We start from the raw sequence: 14,308 nt of genomic DNA, 5'->3' as shown, positions 1-14,308 counted from the left end.
TCAGGTGTTTAGGTGTTGGAGCGAAGTGGTGTAAATCAGAGTATGCTGGATGTGTGTGTATACACATGGAATTGGCTGTGTTTGGCTGAATGTTATGCTTTAAAGAAAGTTTACGATTGGCTGTGTTGAAAAAATAAAAAATCTAAGCACACAAGGCCACCAGCATAGACGAGCCCATGCAGTTGACCCGCTCACATTGTCACCAGCACGTTGGTTATTTTAATGTAGTCATTTGCCTGAAATATATCCCTCGCAAAGTGTTCTTACTACTGTATTAAATATACACATTATTGTCACATTAAAATGTTATTGCTGCTTTATAGTGTGCTGGGCTAAATCATAACACGCTGTAATTCAGCCTTGCGGTCCTGCAAGCTGATCCAGTGCAGCCTGCAGTATTATGAGGAATGTTCCATGAATACTTGATGAAAAATAAAATAAAATAAAATAAAATAAAAAAAAGTATAACTGATGCTGAAGAATGTGGAGAACGTTCCCCTGGCCTCGACCGAGCAACACCTGCCGAGCAGCCTTTCAATAGAGCAGCTCGAGTGATCGAGTGATGAATGGACGCGAGATGGCGAATAGGATGTCCGAACACATTGTAAATGGGTCATTGAAACAGTAAACCCCGCTGGAGCACTTTGCTTGGTCCAGAGGGGACCGGTGCTGTGAACAGTGTTGATTTTATACCTGTGGGCGTTTACGAGCCTCCCTCTATTCTTTCCCAGAGTGCTCAGGAAGTCGAGCTGGGAGGGAGAAAGCCTTTTGGCGTGCGCTCGGATATGTTACGATACGACACGACAAGACTCACTCTCTTTCTGCACTATGATTGATTCATGGGGTTTGTTGGACGGTAATCTAAATCATCTAGTCCCAGACCGCGTCGCCTCGTATTCCTTTTCAGCGTATAAACTCTAAGATGTATGCAATCATTCACTGTCTGATGTTTTTATTTAAAATTCTTTAAATGTTCCTGGAACATCTTTATACACTCATTTCATTGCTCATGTACATTCTGCAACTATTTAAATCAGCCAACCAGTGCAGTGCAAACAGTCATACAGATACAGGTCAAGTGTTTGAGATCATCAGAAATCAGAAAGGAAAAAAATCTAAGAGACTTTGACCCTGATTGGAGGTGGAGAATTTCAGAAAGTGACAATCTCCTGGGATTCTCCTGGGATTTTCACTAAATAAATAAATAAAAATAAACTGAGCAGCAGTTTGGTGGGAGGAAACGCCTGGCTGATCAAAGAGATAAGACAAGAAAAGCCATATTGGTTCAGAAATGCTGCAGTGACTCAAATCAGCACTCGCTACAACCGTAACCGATGAGCAGAAAAGCATCTCAGAATACACACAACATCAAAACTCCAGGTGGATTAGCTACAGCGGCAGACGAGCTCATCAAGTTACTCTTCTGTCAGCCAAGAATGGGAGTATGAGGCTACGGTGGGCAAAAACAGTTGAAAATTGGACCTGGTCTGATGAATGTCATTCTCTGGTGTGATACACACATAGGATAGTTAGAGTATAGCAGCAACAGCATAGACATCTAAATATGATGTTCCTAATAAAATAGCCATCTGTGTGTGTGCATTTACTTTCAGTAAAATGTCTTTATCTGTTAATATGAAAAAAAAAAATCAGTTAAATAAAAGTCCCCCCCCAAATTATTACTTATTACTTACTTATTACTTATTTCTTATTTTCCCACATTAATACATTTAAAAATAATATTTATTTATTTATTTATGTATGTATGTATGTATGTATGTATTCATTCATTCATTCATTCGTCCATTCACTCAATTATTTTTTACTATGAGATATATGAGACCCTACATTATTCACATGCTGTCATGATTACTTTGGGGTACTACATTGTAAAACTCACACTCCTGTGTTTTTATGGTAGTAAGTTTATGGGTCACAGACAGGCTAATATAGTTACTAAAATTGCCTGCTGATAGTTAACTGTTGGCATTTAGGCCCGAGTGTGATTCTAATATACGAGTTTTGAATTGTTTACCATTTATTGATCAGTATCACACCTGAGAAAGAAAAGGCACCATATTTTAGTGTTTTCTGCCTACTCTTGTCTAAGATAAGGCACCATTGCAATGAAATCTGTATAGAATTTATTTAGCATTTAGTAACTCAAGCAGTGTTCCAACAGTGTTTATATTTTAGCATAATCATTCTGGGATGCTTCACTTCCTTGTTAGAAACCATCGATCGGCAGACATGGCAAACAATATATATATATATTAGAATATATTAGAAATATATTACTTTGTGTTCAAATATAAATGCATGAAAGGAAATAGGGATGTTAATTTCACTGGAAGCACCTTTAACAGAAATATAAAAATCATTTTGAGTTAGGTAGCCAAAGTGCTACAAACAAGCGTATCTATTTCCGTTAGCGGAGCAAAATTAAACAACAATTGGCTATATTGTGTTCAAAATGTCACCTCATGTTCTTTCATACAACACAATCCCTGTGGGAATCATTCCCTGTGGGAATCACAACTATTTAGTAGCACTGCTTTTGATTTTGGTTAAATAACTAGCATTAGCTTAGCAGTTTGTGAGCTAGCTTGTGAGCAATTTGTGAGCTATCTTAACATGCATGTACTGTGGCTAATTTCCAGGTAGCTCAATAGCCTCTAAGAATTTGCAGGTTGAATGTGACAGGATCGTTAAACTTTTTTGTTTTGTGATATAGTTTATGCTCAGTGGAGCAGATTTAATTTTAATGAACATTATGTACATTTCAAGCAAATATTTTATGGTCCTATATAATCAGGTAGATGATCAAAATTATGATTTTGAGTTTTTTAAATAATGTTTAATTAAATAAAACGTTCTGTCTGTCCTGCTGTAGTTGGTACTGAAAATCTGCGTCCTTGCACACAAGCTGATTTATGGCAGTGTGTGTTTGTGTGTGCATGCCTTAGTAACCCCCCTTCTCTTTTTTCTGAATCTTTCTGTTTTCTTTCTTTCTTTTTTTCTCTTTTTCCGATTTTGGTGTTCTCTGCCTACTCTTGTCTCTCAGACTTTCTTCTTCAACAAGCGCTTTCTTTGTCACACTGCTTTCTGCTCTGGGCTATAAAGCATTCTAGAGGGGGGCAAGGATGTAAATAACAGCCCTGTCTCTCTTTTTTTGGCCGAGTTCCTGGGGCCCTGCACACCAGACTCAACAAAGCCCAAGCCAGAGAGAGAAAAGAGAAAAAGGTTGCGTGTGAAAGGGGACAGAATGAGGCAGAGAGCTGTGAAAGCAGAGACAAAATCTAGACTCATGTTCGATCCTTCCAGAGACTTGAAGTACGAGGTCTGAGCAACTGGCTGCACTGAGCAAAAACACACTCGCGTCTGTGTTTTTGTTGCAATTGTTTTTCCCTGTCTGTGTGTACCATCGTTAGCTTCGCTGTTTGGGTCCAAGAGGGCACTGACCCCCCTGCCCTCTGTTCACTCTTAAGTAGCTGTCCAGACGTGTTTTGCCAACCTCTCTCCCCTCCACCTACACTCTTCCTCTCCCCTGCTTTTCCTGCTGTCTGCTTTATTGCACTTGATTCTAAGAGCGCTCATTCCTGAGATGGCTTAGAGAGCAGCTGCAACTGAATTGCCCGCCATAAAGCATGTGCAGTCCAGTCGAGGGTCTGGCACTGATGGTGGAGGCGGTGGTGGTGGTGGTAGTGGATGTGGGGGGTGAAAAGTTCTCCCGTGATCACCTCCACAGCAAACCCAACACACTTACACACTCATTAACACACTTAAACTTTCACAAGTTACACCTTTATCTGCTATGATGCTGTTTCAGGACCTCTACATTTGTTTATGATTCAATAGATGTGTAAAGATTTGTAAAAAGATATTGTAAAGTTATTTTGCATTTTTATAAATTGAGGTTCCACCTTCTCAGATGGAATTTGGCTAAAGTAGCTGCATTATTATTATTATTATTATTATTATTATTATTATTATTATTATTATTATTATTATATGTTTTTTTATTTAAAATAATATTTTAAAATGTACTTAATACTGGTACTGGTCCATATATAATTAATAATATTTAAAAAAAAAAAATATATATATATATATAAATAATTTTTAATTGTATTAATGTATTTTTACTGCTCACTCGAATTAACTAAAAAATAATGAGTACATTTCATACATTCATCCTAGACCAATAATGTGGTGGAAATGCCTGCACTAAAAACCCTTCAGGTTACAATAAACAACAAAATATGATTGTACGCATTTAAATAATGAGCCTTTTTTTTCAATATGTGGAAATGAAGATCACATATATAATCCATGGACATTATAACTTTGTTTAGGTGTTGTATAAGCATGATCCTAAGGACCTGTAATTATTATCCGGTTCACAGTGTTTTGAGTGTCCACTTCTCCCGATACCCCCACCTTTCCTTTCTGGAGCTGTAAAATGTTCCATTTGTTGTAGATTATTGACCACCACCACCTTTAAGGGTGCCAACATTTTGTTACATGTTTTTGCCAGCTGTCAAGAACTTTATAGCTCCAAGATCGTTTACACGATTGGCTTTACTTTTTAAAATATTTATTCAATACAAAATATGAAACTCATTGTTTTGACATCACATATGCGTGAAAAAGGGATGGGTGAGTGAACAAGATCAACATAACAAGGTGTGGTCAGTTATTATTATTATTATTATTATAGGACACTGCCTCCGACATGGGTGGTCATTGGCATGTGAGGCAGCAGTACAGCTGAGCAGCTGCAGGGGGCAGTGTTTGTCAAAGGAGAACTTTGACAGCTCCATGACGTGTCCCACAAGACACAGGAATGAATGTGGAAGTGGTGTGAAGCGATGATGCAAGACTAGGTGTGGAGTGTGAGGTCTGTGTGTCATCAGAGGGCGGAGAGAGCATGCTGCCTTGCAGGGACAACCGACTTTGTGACAGATGAACCCGGTGACAGTGGGATGCAACACCCTGCAATTGCACCAGCTCGTGCGATCCGTCAAAGTCCTCCGCTGCTGCTGCCTGCACACGCAAACCACACTGACCTGTGCCGGCATGCATGTGAAATGAGAACTTTTATGCACTGGCATACAACAATATCACACACGCATGCACACAACCGTTCACATGCACACAGGAATTAGCTGTAGGACAAACCTAATTGAAGCTTGCTCACCTCACACGAAGAGGGTGTACTAGGAATGTCATAAACACAATCATATTGAAATACCAGCCATGAGCTTTTTTAAATACTTGTGAGAATTCCTCAGTTTGTTTTTGACTTTCAGAACTATTTCCAAGCTTGGTGGCTCGAATCCACTTTACTCTAGATATCATCTGCTGTAAATGTCACATATGTCGTTCTCTGACTGGTCACTAGGTGGCGCCTTGGCCTCAACATGCAACACTGAAGTTCAGTTCCAGGCCAGTGTGAGCAGGCCTGATGTATCATGGCCCAATGAAAAGGAGGAAATGAGAAAGGGCCATAAATGTGTTTGGTGCATGCAGAGCCTAATGGAGTCTGCCTTTGCCAGTACATTAGCAGGAGAATGGAGGCCCGCGGACGCGCACCTCCACCACGCATCACAAGAGAAAGGAAATGGAGATGGGAGGGAAATACCCAAGTTGGTGCACTTTAATTGCAGGGTGATGAATTTATTCTCACTTAAATTACTCTGGATTTTTTTCCCCCCAACACTGTATTTATTGCCCTTTCATAACATGATACATTGTGCATACAATAATGTACTTGGGGGGGGGGGAATTGTTTAAAGAAAGAATAAATAAGTCTTCTAGTAATAAACGGAACAGTAGGAAGGAATAACTATAATGTAAGACAGTGAAAGAAACAAACAAACAAGTAAAAAAATAATGCAACAATGATAAAACTGTTTATTGTGACACTGGCATGTTTATTGAGCTTTTATGGAGAATAATGGAGGAGATCTACTTTCAAGGCAAGTGAGTCCGACACAGCTTGGTGAACTTTTTCCGTGTTCAATTTTTCCTCATCAGGAAATGACCACGGTTTAGTAGGAAAATCTACAATTTGTCTTTGCCTTATTATAGTCAGGGACTCCTTTAACTGTAAAATAAATTCCATTGACACTTTCAGTACAGAATGATTTCACGAATATTATTCAAATGTGAACAAGATTATTTATAGAGCTTTTTAGACCTGAACACTTGAACACTTATTTTTAATATTGTTATTGAGATTCCTGTTCAGTTCAAGTGAGCTGTCAAGAACACTCATATCTATAAAAATTTATAAGGATTTATAACGATTCTACGATACACAATGTATATCTTAATATACAGTGTTGCTAAGAAACTGTTTTTTTTAAATCAATACAACTTTTAATTAATATACACAAATAAAACATAATTCTGTAAGATGACTCATGATGAACCGTGTTATAATTTAACACCATATCGCCAAGTTCCTGTCATATCACCCAGCCCTAATGCCTGGTCGTGAGTGACAGCTTAAGTAACACCACGAATGTCCAGCACTTGGTCTGCGTAATTCAGAAAGCAATGTGCAATTTCAACTAATGTGATTTTGAATAGGATAGTCTAAATTTGACCCCAAAATATCACCATTAAACCAGTGCAACAAAATCGATTTATTCCTTGTCATGCAACTTTCAATTATCCACAGAAGAAATATGTCATGGAAGAACTAACATTAATCATTCCTTCTTTGAGGTCTCACTATTCTGTTTTTTTTTATATAATAATCCCATATTAGGAGCTATCTGGGAGATATCTGATATGTAATAATATCTAATAATCCTCTACTAGTAGCTTGATGTCTTGATGTTAGTGTGATGGTGACTTCATCTCTCTAAAGAGCAGCAGCAGCATTCATACCGGTTCATAACCTCCTGAAACTGTCTCATGTGACCACCCGGCTGCGGTCACTCCTTTGACACTGTGTCACAGCAAGAATCAAATTCAAGCTGCTTGTCCTGGCATTTCAAGCCTCAAAGGGCTCAGAACCAGATTATCTACATTATCTCAGGCCTTCAAAGTCACAGCTCCTCAGCAGTGCAATGAGTTTCTTCAAACAATAACTAGGATAATACTTTCTTTTCTATTGCTCTTCCTTTTATACGGCGTGGAGTTCTACAGAGTGAGTAAACATTCATGCAACTCTATATCTGGTTTTGTTAAAGCAGTTTGCCTCAGTGTGTTTCTACACATGGCTGAAAAAGGATTTTATTTAAAGAGGACACTTTTGCGTATTGCTAATTGGCCCAGCTTTCGACTTGGCGGGGTTTTGTTTGCCAGTTAAATATTTATCTAATATTTAAATATTAGTTTTTGCTATATGTGTCCTCAAACATATTGTTGTGATTTCCAAGCTTTTATTTTTGCCAGACGCTCTGGCTGTGCTCTTGGCCATGTGCATTTTTTCCGCCTTCTTCCTCCTTTTATAGGCCAAAAGAATGCGACTGATTTATGATCTATGCTTGTGCTGAACCCACATATTTTGCGTATGTGCACACACACACATACACACACACTGCTAATACGGAAGATTCCACAGGGTCGAGGCCATGAAATGTAATCACGCATTCATTTAGAGCCTTACAGCCTGGTGTCCCTGTAATATTCATTTATACACATGCATGTTCAGAAATGGTAACCCCTAGGAATGCTGACAGTACATACTAGCACACACAAACATGCACACACACACACACAAAAACACACACATGCATGCAGCCAAGAGCAGCAGCTTGTTGTTTCCATGTTGCCTCTGTGCTTTGGCTTGTGGGGCTGTCGGCGACGCTGATCGATGCGCCTTTATTGCTTCCCCTGGATTATCAGTCGAGTTCAACGGGAGGGGAAGGTGATTCATCAGCACAGGAGAGAGAGAGAGAGAGTGTTTGTGTGTGTGTGAGAGAGAGAGAGAGAGAGAGAGAGAGAGAGAGCAGGCAAAACAGGGAGAAGGAAAGCGAGGGAAAGAGTGAAGCAGAAGAAGAGAATTAGAAATGGAGATTTGAGATAAAAGGGAGAGAGAGAGAAAGAGAGAGAGAGAGAGAGAGAGAGAGAGAGAGAGAAAGAGAGAGAGATAGAGAGAGAGAGAGAGAGAGAGATGGACCAGCTAAAAATGAATTTAAGTGGGTGGGATATGAAGAAGATGGTATGCAGATGTAGCACAAAAAGTGCCAAATATATGCAGAAGGGAAACGAAAAAACCTGAAATGTGTGTTCTGTGTGTGTGAGAGAGAAAAGATTCAACACATCCTTATTGCAGACAAATTACAGCTACTGATCCCCAAGACGCCGCTTCCTAATTAAAACAGATAGCGATAGAAAGACAGAGAAGCAGGAGAGGAGGCGGGGAAGACAAAGAGTGGCAGCACAACCCAGGTATGACCCAGACTCTGTGACATGCCCTGCATATCAGAGTGTTTCCTATCACGCCCCATTTTCTTAACCATACTGGACATACAGCTAAGACTTAATAACCCAAACAAGATACAGAGAGAGGATGAGAGAGCGAAAGAGGCAGAGAAACACGACAACGGACACTGAGATGGAGGACGAGAGACAGACGGTGAGAGAGCCACAGAGACACTAGCACACCTGTTTCATCTCTACTCCATCCATCAGATGGTCCATCGCTGCTGCACGCTCTCCCCGGACTCCTCTCGGCGTATGTGTTCCCAATTTACCACAGGTGCTTTTCACGCCAGCCGTGACCCGCTCGACACACTGTGCCAGCCTGCGAGGCTAGGCCTGCAATATGTTAGTGTGTTCTGGCACGACGTGAAGGCAGGTTTGTTTGCTCTGGCTCGGCCTCGTGACTTTGCCGCATCAACGTTGTCATCATTGGCTCAGTGATTCTCCTTCTATTTGCTGCTCTTCTCAATGCCTCCATTGTCTATTGTAGTGTCTAATTGAGTATAAGATGAAGGCGTGTGCAGTCCCCAAAGCCCAAAAACATGAACCGAATACAAATACAGCAATAAATGCAGTGGATAAATGTGACACAACATCTGGTCATGTAGAGAAGTTTCAAACTTTGGTTCAGCGGAGATGTTCTTCTTCGAAGCAAAAATACCATTAGCCACATTCAGTCAGATGATTACACAGAAAGTAGACACACATCAGCTAGTAGCTCATGTCATGTTGTCAAGATGTTATTGGGAAAAAAATTCTTACACATACAAAATGCATACACAGTCTAATTATGTAAGGAACAAAACAACTGGGTGGTGTGATGCAGCATAGAGATTTGCCAAGACTAGTGATTTAAGACTTATAATAAATCTTACTTCGTACTTTTTATCCAGCTATGGTTACATTTAATGCTGTAAAATGTCCAATCAACATGGTAATTCCTGTTACGGTAGCTAGAAAAGCCTATTTTTTTCTCTCTTGTAGTAAATAAGACAAAAAAAACCCCAAAACACTGGTTGTTGTGTTATTAGGAAAGGCTTTTTAACCATTTATAGTTACATTTAATGTTGAGGAATGTCTGTTGCGACAAGAGTTACGTTACAACAGCAATAAACAGACATATTCCACACCAGCCTCGCTTATTTGTCTCTTGAAATTAATAAGACAAAAAAGCAAAAACAAACTAACAAACAAAAATTTCACTTGTCATGCTGCCAAGAAACTATAAAGTGCAAAATCTGTTGGGAAAACTTACTGACTGATACAAAGCACTAACCTACAAACAAAATTGTATTCATGTTATTATTAGCCTTAGATTATGTGGCGCTTCTGATATCCAAGAATGAGATGTTACTATAGTACAGACTCATTAATATAAACCTGTGATTTGATTGACAGGAGGCATTAAGTCAGAATTAAGACTTCAACATTCAACATCAACACAAGGAGTCTGCTCCTAAATGATGACACATATCTGGCACATGTCTGGATTAAATAAATACATCTATACTAATAAATAAAAGGTTGTACAAACAAAAAAAATCCATAATTTTGTAATAAGTAATAATGGGGTTCATGTTGCAAGTCATGGCCTGCTACAGAGCTGAGTGTGGGATGTGCAAAAATGGTGCTCTTCGCTGATACGCTGCAAGCTACCTGCAATGCAAAGTAAGCTATTATAGCTCATATAATGTGCAAATACGCTGTTATGGAAAGCTAATTCATCTTCCTGGTCTTTTAATTCAACTCCCTGCAGATGATTTGGGCTTTATAATTGTGTTATTTCTTCCTAACAACAAAATTACCAGGAGAAAAAAAGACATGCTAATGGTTTTAGCTGATTATGTTATAATGTAAACTTTTGCAGCTTAGCATTTCTCTTACATGACTTCATAAGAGCAGCGTTTAGTTTAGTCGGTGATGAATACAGCTAATCCAGTTTTGTGCCAAGCCCCTGTTTGCTAAGAGGTACCTGCAGCGAAGGACTCTGCACACGTGTCTTCCCAAAGTACCTGCATGCCTGACTCCTTAAATGTCTCGCATAGCCGTTTACCTTCGCCGCTGCCTACATTACTTTGTCTTCATATCCCATGTAATCTTTTGCTGCCTCTCTCTGGAGATTTGTGCCTGTGTCTGTCCCTGAGATTGTCTTTGCCTTCACCTTTCTTTATGCCACTTTGCTTTTCACTTTTCGTGCCCCCTGTCTTCCCTCCGTGCACCCCCTCCCCATCACCCCCACCCCCCACCCCCCACCTCTCAGATGATGGATGGACAGCTTGCGTATTTCCAATCTGCCATCTCTCCTGATGCGGTTAGGGGCTTGGATGCTGCTGCAGGCGGGAGAGCGAGAAGAGGGATGAAGGGAGGGGTGGAGAGAGAGGAGAGGAGAGGAGTGGAGAGGAACGAGGCGAGGACGGGGTGATGCAGAGGACACGGTATCTGGAAAACAAGCAAATGAAAAAGAATGCGACAACGGTGGCGGTGTTGCGAGGGCTCCAGAGCACGTGCTGCAGAATCCAACATGTACGTGTACACGTGCTGGTGCAGCTGGTGTGGATCATACCATCTTGGCTGTAACGTGAAAGTCAGGTGTTTTTTTGGGGGGTTGGTGGTGGTGGTGTTTGTGTCATTATGGATGCCAAAAGTTTTGCATTTAATCTTCTGGAAGTGATGGGTAGCTTTTAGAAGCAGGCTTCAGTACAGTATGATTTGGATTCACAAGGCAATGATTTGATATTTAACAGTACAGCAATACAATACCTGATATGATATCATACTAAATGATACGATTTGATTTTGATTCATAAGGCAACAATATTTCGATATTTCATGATACCACTGGATCCGATCAGATCCAATACCATATGATACGATCTGATTTTGAATCATAAGACAACAATCCAATATTTGATGACACCCCTCAATCTGATCCGATAAAATACAATAGAGTCTGATTTTGATTTATAAAACAACAATTCGATATTGGACAATGCTGATTCTGACATGGTACAGTACAATACCATATGATACAATTCAATTTTGATTCCCAAGACAACGATTCAGTATATATGACAATACCACTGAAACTGCAAAGATATGATGTGATAAAATACTGATTCATAATCCAATGATTCAATATTTGCCAATACATCTGAATCTGTTATATATAATATGATACGATTTTGATTCATAAGGCAGTGATTCGATATTTACTGATACCAGCATGAGTGAATCTGCTTAGAAACAATAAAATCTAAACAAAATGGGACCAGCTTTGTTCAGAATCTGAGGTTGGTCTACCATTCATCTGAATGATGATGAATGCAATGATGGTAAATCAGACCTAAATTGTTTTTTTACACTTCAGTTGTTTGTCCCCCCTTTTTTAATAATGATCTATTTCTAATCAATTATAATCTATAATAATTAATTTATGGTTGCTTCATAGATTCATTTCAGTCATTGCCTTTTTTAAATTGATGCATTGATACAAATTGTTGTATAGTGACACACCTAGTGATCTAGCGCTCATAAATACTTGATTTTGATTTGCCAGAAGATGATAAATTACCTGTAACAACAGCCAAATTAGGGGTTTATTTTAATGCTCTTGTCCTAACATGTTATAGTTTCTTACACAAGACATTGCTCAACATAAACCGATATAAATTGTTCATAAATACTAATATGGTGAACCTATATGTTTATTTTGCAATTATGGAAGGAGTCTCTTGTGTCAGAGTCTCTGAAGCTGTAAGGGTTTCAGATATGTGAGTCTTCAGCAGAAAAAAAGAGGATGATGAAGAAACTGCTTTTAGGAACTGTTTACAGTTGTTTCAAAGTGATAATGTACCACAGCGTTAAATGCAACTGTGAATTAAAATGATTCATGGTAATAAATAATAAAATAAAACAAAATAAAAGAAATATTAAATAAAATAAATGAACTGTAATTTGTAAATAAATAATTTATTTATCTGTTTCGTAGTCAATAAAAAAACAAACATCATACAGATAGATAGAGCCCATCATGCTGTTATGTTACAGTGTTTATTTATTTATTTGTTTATTTGCTCCTCCTCTGCTTGTGATCAGTGCCAGTTTCTGATCACAGCACTGCTTTTCTTGGATGTTTTTGTTTGGAGGTCTGACCTTAACCCTGTAGCAAATATAATTAGCACCAGTAGATGGAGCCAGTTTGACCTGAGTCTCTGGATTGACCTGAGCAACTGAGTGTCCATTAGACCCAATGAGGTATTAACTGACTGGTGTGTTTAATATTCCATCAACTGGGAGGACAATATATGCTGTGGAAAATTAGAGTATTTTGCTGTCCGATTCGATATACTGCTATTTATCAGGACTGCAGCGCCTACAGTACTGTTTTGCACCATTCCTTTGATTTCTCAGGTGAGAAGATGATGTGCGATGCTACATGTATGACACTGACCTTATCTGTTTTGACCCCTGAAAGGGCCACTGAAAGGTCAAGCTGCTTGACCTCTATGTTCATATCTTTGCCAACAAAAACTTTTGAAGAAAGACAGACAAAAACTTTCACACACACATCACACGTGTGTGTATGTGTGTGTGTGTGTGTGAGACATGATCAATATCAAGTACAGACATCAATTGACGCATGGGAGTAATCTTTCCTTCACAGCTTCAGGCAAGACAGCGTTTTTAATTTGGCCAGTAGGATACGATTCAGAGTTATATTCATTTTGCTTTAATTCCACACAGGCTGCAGTCCATTGTTTTGGTCTTTTTCCTCTTTTTCTGTGGTGAAGACCCCTTCATTGATTGTAATTAAATTTGCTCTTGTCTCTTGTTTTTTTCCTGCTCTCTCTTCTTCCCATCTGTGTGGTGCGACTGGCTCTTTCTCATTCTGAGCCGGTGTCATCCCTCACTGTCACTCTTTCGCTCTGAGGCATCGACCTCTGCCTCGAGCCCCGGTTCAGCGGCAGGTCACTCGAGGGAGGGGGGTCGCCTGTTATTGGGGGGTGCCAGCTTCCTTCCCTTGCCACGGATATACTGCTGCCATGGCAACTGTGCAAGACTGTCGAGTGGCCCTGACTTTTTGTGGGGATCATCTGAACCCAACATGATCCATATTTTCTTTTAGATCATGCTGCAGATAGGAGTAACTCTTCTCTAAGATCAGACTGCTATTCCATTTTCTCTATAAAGCCTATGTTTTAGATTACAGCTAATAATCTGATCTCTCATACAGCGCTTGTAGATTGTACAGATGCAAACTGACCAGATCAGACTCAACAACTAAGATCTTTAATAACCAACCACAAATGCATCTGTTTCTTTAGATCATACATCATATCCAGTCTCAGTTTACAGCTAGATTAATTTCAGAGGACACCACAGATGCAGTCTTTTCTCATTTCCCAGATGAAATTTTTCTTCCACATCAGACCAACCATCAGTGTTTATTTCGATCACATCATGATGCACCTATACACTGGAAGCCCTTATACCAGTTGGCTACGTTCGATTCATATCACTGTTGTCGAAAAACCTGGAGTTGAAATTAAAAGTGAAAAAACCTACATCTTTATTAAATACTGCCAAAACCAGTTTTCAAATCCAGGAATTGAATAAGAGCCCAAATATTGACACTGGGTGGTGTAATAATTCAGGGGAAATCCTGAAAGGAAATCCAACAGCAATTTGCCAGTCCTGTAGCTGGCTTTGTTCTTTATTATGTTGTATTTATACAAGGGACGTTTTCATATATCAAAATTTGATGAATGATTTTTAACGGTGACACTAGAAAACTGGGGTGGAAAAAAAGGTCGAATGAAGGAGACAGAGAAAGCGCTGCGAGCTCTTCTGCCATTTTCTCTGCGTG

At 39.3% G+C, this 14,308-nt stretch overlaps 1 long non-coding RNA gene across 4 annotated transcripts in view; it reads left to right on the top strand.

Moving 5' to 3' along the window:
- LOC131366299 (uncharacterized) overlaps positions 1-14,308 on the top strand; it is a 36,320-nt gene that overhangs the window by 2,609 nt on the left and 19,403 nt on the right. The window lies entirely within an intron of this gene.

Source organism: Hemibagrus wyckioides, linkage group LG15 (assembly GCF_019097595.1).
Source record: "Hemibagrus wyckioides isolate EC202008001 linkage group LG15, SWU_Hwy_1.0, whole genome shotgun sequence".
NCBI lineage: Eukaryota > Metazoa > Chordata > Actinopteri > Siluriformes > Bagridae > Hemibagrus > Hemibagrus wyckioides.
The sequence above is the reverse complement of the archived record's forward strand: the minus strand, read 5'-3'. Positions and strand labels throughout refer to the sequence as shown.